Raw genomic sequence first — 7,190 nt, 5'->3', positions numbered from 1 at the left:
TACAATAAGTCAGCTTGGGGAAGATATACGAGCGAATTGGTGGGTGGGGGATTGAGGGGGCTGGAGGTCTTAGGGGGGGGGCGGTAGCGGCGGCGACATCGGCTAAAGGCAAGGCGCTCATTAGGATAATTGCAGGCAATTAACTAAATTGCCGCCGCATTTGTCGCTCCTCGCTGCTCGCGCATCCGAAAAGGAGCTCGGATCGGGGATTTGGATTGCGTTTCTCCAGTCAGCTGGCTGGGGGCGGGGGGGTTGGTGTTGGGTATGGGCGACACTTGGCGCTAACACAAATTATGACTCATAATTCGCGCATGGGTAGTGTGACGACTATCTGCCACCCTGCTGCTACCCATTCCCATTCCCATTCGCATCCCCTACGAAATTTGAAACAGTTTTGGCTTTTGTATGCCACAACACGCCGCAGCTCTCTGCCTCCCCCCTCCCTCAACGAGACATTTTGCAGCCGCTTTAGTGCGTTTTAATTAGCTGCCATCGGGCCAGGTAGCAGCGGTAAGGATATACACTCAATGGAGCCGGAGATGGTGGCGGCACGTTCCGGTGGCGACCGCCGTTCCGTCCGTGATTAGATGACCGCTGAATTGGTAATCAATGCCGCTACGCTCGCAACGGGCTTAATAAAAGCGTACGTGCCGCCCAGTTCTAAGACTTTTCGCACACACTTCGCCCTTCGCAACGATGCACTCGAAGAAAAACAAATGGACATATGCATATACATACATACATGCCAAGGGCTTAGTTCATTCAGAAGAGAAGAGTATGTTACATGGTTACTCAGATGTATAGCGTATGCGGAGCAACCATGGCCATATATTTTGGAATTGCAGTAGCCTTTGCTACTCCAGTTTCTCTCAGTGCAACTGGACGTGTCTGGTAATGAAATCATTTCCTTTTGCTCTTTTCAAGTTTTCACCAGGATTATCGGCAGCAACGGAGGGGGCCAAGGCAATCCCAGATCCCAGCTACCAGCTACCAGTTACCAGTCACCACCAGTCACTCGAGTTCCCTTAGTCCAAAATTGCACCTTGGGCTTCTGGTGCATGATCGCATTAAGTTCGGTTCGTGCCGAATGCTCCGTGTGTTTTTGTGTGTTCGTGCTCCACTTGCCAGCGATTGCCAGCGGAATGCCAAATTAGTCTCAGTGCTCCCAATATCCCACACAGCGGCATCCCTCAAAGACAAAGGAGGAAATGTAATCCATAAGGCAGCCATCAGCGGCCATCCTACTCATTATGGATCTGCCAGCCAACAAGGAGTACTCTAAAAACCTCTTGTAAAAATCCTGCAACAAAGTTGGCTGCAAGTAAAGTAACCTCATCTCATTAATTAAATATAATAAACTCTATGCTTAATGCAATGGTAGAGGAATTTCATCTATTTTGCTATGAACGAAATACCTTCGTTTATTAGTCAAATTCTTCATATCTGAAAGACTTTTGTGACTAAGAGGAAAAGTTTGCAACTTTAATTAAAACAAAATGGCATGCCATGACCGCATGCTATATGTTTAATTTCATTATGCGCTTTTGATTATTTTCGTTGGCTACAAATCAACCGCATGGATGTGAAAACAAAAGTGGGTTGCTACATACATGTATGTAGTGCGATGATGATGATGATGATGATGGCAGCTTAAGCCCGAAAACGGCATCGATTTATCTGTTCTATTGGGCCGCAGGATGGTGGGATGGAGGAGGAGCACCTACCACGATTCCACACACACACGTCACAGCGGAAGAACACCCCTTAACCCCAGACTTGCCCAGGTGGTGTGGATCCTATGTACCGAACGCGTGAGTTGTACACAAAGGCGAGACCTATACCGATGAGGGTGGAGCCTCCGAATGGCCAGGATATATGTATTTGCGTGAGTGTGTGTCTGTGTGGGTGGGTGTCGCATGTGTGTGGGTGTCGCACTGATGTGTCCAATCAGAATCGAGGCACACACACACACACATTCGCCAAAGTCGGGACTTTGGAGATCCCTCTTGCTCTCGTCCTTCTCTCTCTCTTTCAGTGCCGCAGGATATGTTTGTGTGAATGACAAAAAAAACACAACACACACAGGCACAAATAAAGCAAAAAAAAAAAAAAACAGAAGGAAAAAAGAAGGTAGCCGAGGGGCCAAAAAAGAAGTGAAGGAGGAACGAAAAGAGAAACGAACTGGGGACCCAGTCAGCTAGAAATCAACAAAAGCCTGTCAGGATAATGGCCATGGGTGAGGGGCTCGGCGGGCAAAAGCTGGGAAAGAGACGAAAAATTGTTAAGCAGCTGGAAAAACCAACAAGCGAATGTGGATAACACTGATGGCGATGCAGCTCAAGTGGCAGAAATGGAAATGGAGATGGAAATGCGAAATGCAGTCGGCAGATGGAAACCAGGACTGTAAGGATAACACACCCACACACATATGCACCCAGCTCAGGAGGTGGAATGGATCCTACTTGTCTGGCAACTTGAACTGCGGGAAAAAAAAAACTTGAAATGATTGGCCTCTCCATCGGATACAGTTGAGGATGCAGCTATTCACTCGACTGAATATTTGCATATCCATCGCCCAATCAACTGATTTGGTCCTTTGCATAATTAACCACTTTGGTACTATTTTTTGGTAAGAATTCATCCATAAATGCTGTCCATTTTGCTGATCAGCAAGTGCAGGCTACAGTTCCAAAAGATTACCTAGAATCTAGCGGATAACAATGCTCCATTGCTTATTAAACGGATTCACAATTTCTCCGTTCCGCAGCTTTATGACAGACTCCAATCTAAGGACACCAATTGGTGCAGACATCATCGTTTAGCGGCCAGCCACATTGAAAGGTATCTCACCTTCGCAGTGCCACCAAATGGCGCACTAAGGAATCCTAAGGATTCGGGCTTTGGTTATGACCCCCCTAAAAAAATGTTGTGGAGAGGGCAGGACATCACACACACACACTAAAAAGCGTGCGAATTTTTGAAGGTGGCTGCTTTTATTGCTTTTCGCAGATTTAAACTCATGTGGGGTATATTAGCTGGGCTATTAACAATTAAATTTTCCAACATATTCGGATTTTAACATACTATAAGCACGCAGCCTAAAGTGAATTTAAATTCGTTGAAACAATATTTTAAATGTTCAATATTACCCATTTTTCAATAATTAAAACCTCAATAATATATAATTCGCCCAATGTAGAGCATTCAAAGTTCGCATTGCTTGGCAATTTGCCATTATTTTTCTCGGCTGCTTTCGCACTCTCATCTGCAGTGAAGGGTGCGAACTTTGTCACTCCGTTAACGTCAAGGCCATGAATACATCACAGCGCCACTCACCACCCACCGGCCCACCCACTGTCGCTACAATTCCAATTGGAGCCTTTCGTTCGAGTTGGAGTCTGCAATTGGGAGTTGGTTTTGTTTGGGGGTATGGCATATTTGGGGTGTTGTGCGGATTGCACAAATGCCATGTCTCCATGTTTACCATCATTTGAACCCGAAAAATATTTCACACCTATGCACACACGTACAGAGCAGGTTGATTTATACCTGGATATGCACAGTAGCGACCAAGTTATTAGCATTGCTTAAATCATTTCGTCTTGAAATGTTTTCGGTATTGGTTAATGTTAATATATTTATGTATATTACATTATTTATTTATTATACTAAAAATACGTTTTTCGAGCTGTTAACCAGACGTGAGTTGCAACGTTATCTACAAAGCTTATGCACATTTGATGATCATTGCAAACCGCATATTTTAATATAGCTGAAGAATTCTACTACTATTTGCCCGACCTCTGCTGTATGTGTATGTGCTTCAGTGGATTGCTCGTTTGGCTGTCACTTTGCGCTGGCACTTTGCAGTTCGCAGCTCTCGTTGAAATTCATTATGGCAAGGCAAGGAGAAGCGGTTGTCATTGTCGGACTGGGGCGGGGCGGTGTGTGGGCGGTGGGCGGACAAAAGGCAGCGTGACAAACGTAACGTAACGTAACGGAAGACACCAGACAGGCGGACGGACGGACAGGCGGATGGACGGACAGACCCGTGTGACTGGAGCAGACATGCGAATGAAAAGCAATGGAAAGGAACCGGACCGCTGTTACCCATCACTATCTTTCACTACACTACACTACACAATACTACACAGATTATGCTGTTATGTTAGCACTGGTCTGGAAACTAACCATACAACTTGCACTGCTTACTGATGACATGACATGATTTAAAGATCTCAATTTTACAATTCTAATTCCAATTCTAGCTGCTGTATGTAATGTCATCAAATAGGTAACTACATTTATACTAAGCCACTAGATTTGCCATATAACTCCGAATTTTGTTCGCAAAAGTGATATACCCCATCAGTGTCATTCCGTCATACATACATTACGACGGTGCTGCTCCTTTTTGGAGCGGCTCCATGTCTAAATGTCGACGACAGGCCATTTTCTATAACTTATCTGATTTTAATTGCTTCAAACATGTGCGTGCCACATCATTGTCCTTTCTCCCGCACCCACACACTCCCTCGCACATCTGTCTCTCTATCTCTCAGTGTGCTGTATAAGTGTATATAAATGTGTGTGAGACTGAGTGTGTGAATGTGTGTGTCTGGCATCCTTTTTGGCGCTGTCAACATTATTTCACGTTGGAAAATCGGGGAACAGGAGCCGGGAAATAGTCGCCGAACGCTCACGTCGTCACTCCAGACAAGTTGATGACCTCCACTACCCCCAACTTATCCCCCCTAGAATCGCTTTTGTCCTCCTCCGTCGAAGTCTCTCATGTGAGCTTGTTTATCTCGCCAGCTCTCTAGCTGCTGGCTTCTTTTTATGAGTTTTGTCGGGCTTTGATGTTAATTACCCTGTAACAACGACGACGTCTTCCTCTGTCCACCCACCCCGACTCCAGCCCAAAAGTCCCGTGCCATGAACTACCCACCAGCCTGCTCTTGCTCTTCAGTTGGTAAACAAAACAGCAGCTATTCCGAACTCCACTCCACAAATTTTTCTATCTATGTATATGTAGTATGCGCTTGTGTGCGCGAGTGTGGGCCACCGAGCTGCCCGAGATTATCTCCAAGGACCTATAAATCCAGTCATTAAAGTCAAAGTCACAAGACGCTGCTGCCTTATCAGCTGCAGGGGAAATTTCCAGCGAAAATCCCCACTCCGGCTTTGGTTTCATAATAAAATTAAGTAAAATTCTCAAACACACGAGCGCCAGCAAAGAGAACAAACATCCTTTGTGGCAGTCCTTGGATGTGGTCTCCCTTCCGCTCCCAACAAACCAAATGTCTTTATGGCATACGGCCATATGGCCATATGCACCTGTCCTTCTGTTTAAAGTCAAATATTGAACTTGCGAAATGCACTCGAGTTTTCTTCGATGAGCTCAGAAAACGTCTTTATTAACCAATCATTTTGGCGAGACAACCAAATTGCAGCAGTGGAGACGTTGCAATGGGGACTAAATCGTGTTACTTGTCCTAGGGAAATTAAAAAAAAAAAACTTCTTAGAAATGCTGTTAGGCATTCGAACTAGGGATTCCAGATTTGGAACAGACCTTGGTGCTGGAATTGCCATGCACCCACTTCTTTGATCCCAATCCACCTTCTATTATTTTTTTTTTTTTTGTGCCATGTGAGTGGCGTCATCTGCCTTTGACCAAATAAAATCTGGGCCTCGAAGACCTCGCAAATCTCTCGCCAAGCGATAGCTATCGACAGCAATCGAAATGAGTTAAGGACATGAGTTATTTATGTCTCTTAAGTGACAGCCAGTTCTGCTCCGCATCCGAATTGGCCAAGCAAGTAGTATGCCCTCATGCCATTACCATTACCATTCCAATTTCCATCCTGAGCTGTCATCTTACATATGGAGATTTATTTCAGCTGCTAAGCGCATTTGTAAGCATTTTTAATAGAGTCCAAGTTCAGATAGCCGGGATTCGAACGCTACGCTGGGGTGGTTCATCCTCAGTAGGTTAAGTGGCCAAGTGGAGTGAAGTGGGTGCTTTAGGCCTCCGGCAGTCAACAACAAATTTTGCTTAGATTCAACGCCGCGATTGCCGCATAACAAGATCTCTACGGACACGTTATAAACATACCAGATATCGGGAGTTCTAAGCAGGAAATGGAGCGGTTTTCAGAATTTAAGCTTAAAAGATTACTCTTTAAAGATTCAATATCTATTTAACAACTCAACAAATACGAGCATTGCTAGTCAAAAGAGTTGGTTTTTAGAACTTTTTTAGCTGCTGAGTGCCGGAAAGGCATCCGGCATTAACTTGGTTAGTGAATGGAATGGAATGTGAAATGGCTAGGTTGGGGTGTTCCAGTGGCAGTTGTGATTTCACTAATTTGTTGTCGTGTTGACTGTCAAATTGGATGCCATGTGTGGGTGTCATTAATGCCAACCCCCGAGAATGAAGCGCAGAGACACGGAGGCACACAGAGACGACTCATTAATGCCACTCATCAAAACTATAACGAATGTTGAAGGGTCCACCAAGCAACCCTCGGCCATCCCAAATCGGTTCGCAGCCCCACATAAGCCCAGTCCCGACGAAGTGCGTGAGAGATACATGAATATATCCTGGCACTATAAATTTGGGTTAGGTTTACCCCGAGTAACAGACACAGACGGCGGCAAAATGTGTGTTTTTGCGCTGATGACGCTGCTGATGGCATTTGTCGCCGTTCGTTCTCTGGCCATTGCTATTGCCATTGCCATTCCATATTCACTCCGTTGTCCTTCGGCCTCTGCGCCCTCGTCCTTTTTGGGCCGTCAAATAGGCATTCAGCTATTTTCGCGTAAATTGCTGCTAATTTTGTTTATCGCAGGACAATTATCCAAGCGAACGAACTGACAAATGAGCCGCACACTTGCCGCCCCAAAACAAAAACCCACTCACACGCACACAACTGACTGCCAAAAGGACATGTGTATGTGTGCGTAGAGTCCTTTGTCCTGCCATCAGGATGCCGATGCTATACGTGAACGATTTTCAAATAGTAATAACTTCTAAATAACAAATCAACGCCATTGGTAATAGCATACTTTTATGAACATTTCTTATATCCTTAATATAAGTTTACTCTAGCTAAACAAAATATTTCTTTATGATTGATTATGATGACAACTATGGTTTTCGAATCGCATGGGAATTGCAATCGCTTAT

This window comes from Drosophila sechellia, chromosome X, assembly GCF_004382195.2.
Source record: "Drosophila sechellia strain sech25 chromosome X, ASM438219v1, whole genome shotgun sequence".
Taxonomy (NCBI): domain Eukaryota; kingdom Metazoa; phylum Arthropoda; class Insecta; order Diptera; family Drosophilidae; genus Drosophila; species Drosophila sechellia.
Note: the sequence above shows the minus strand (reverse complement) of the source record.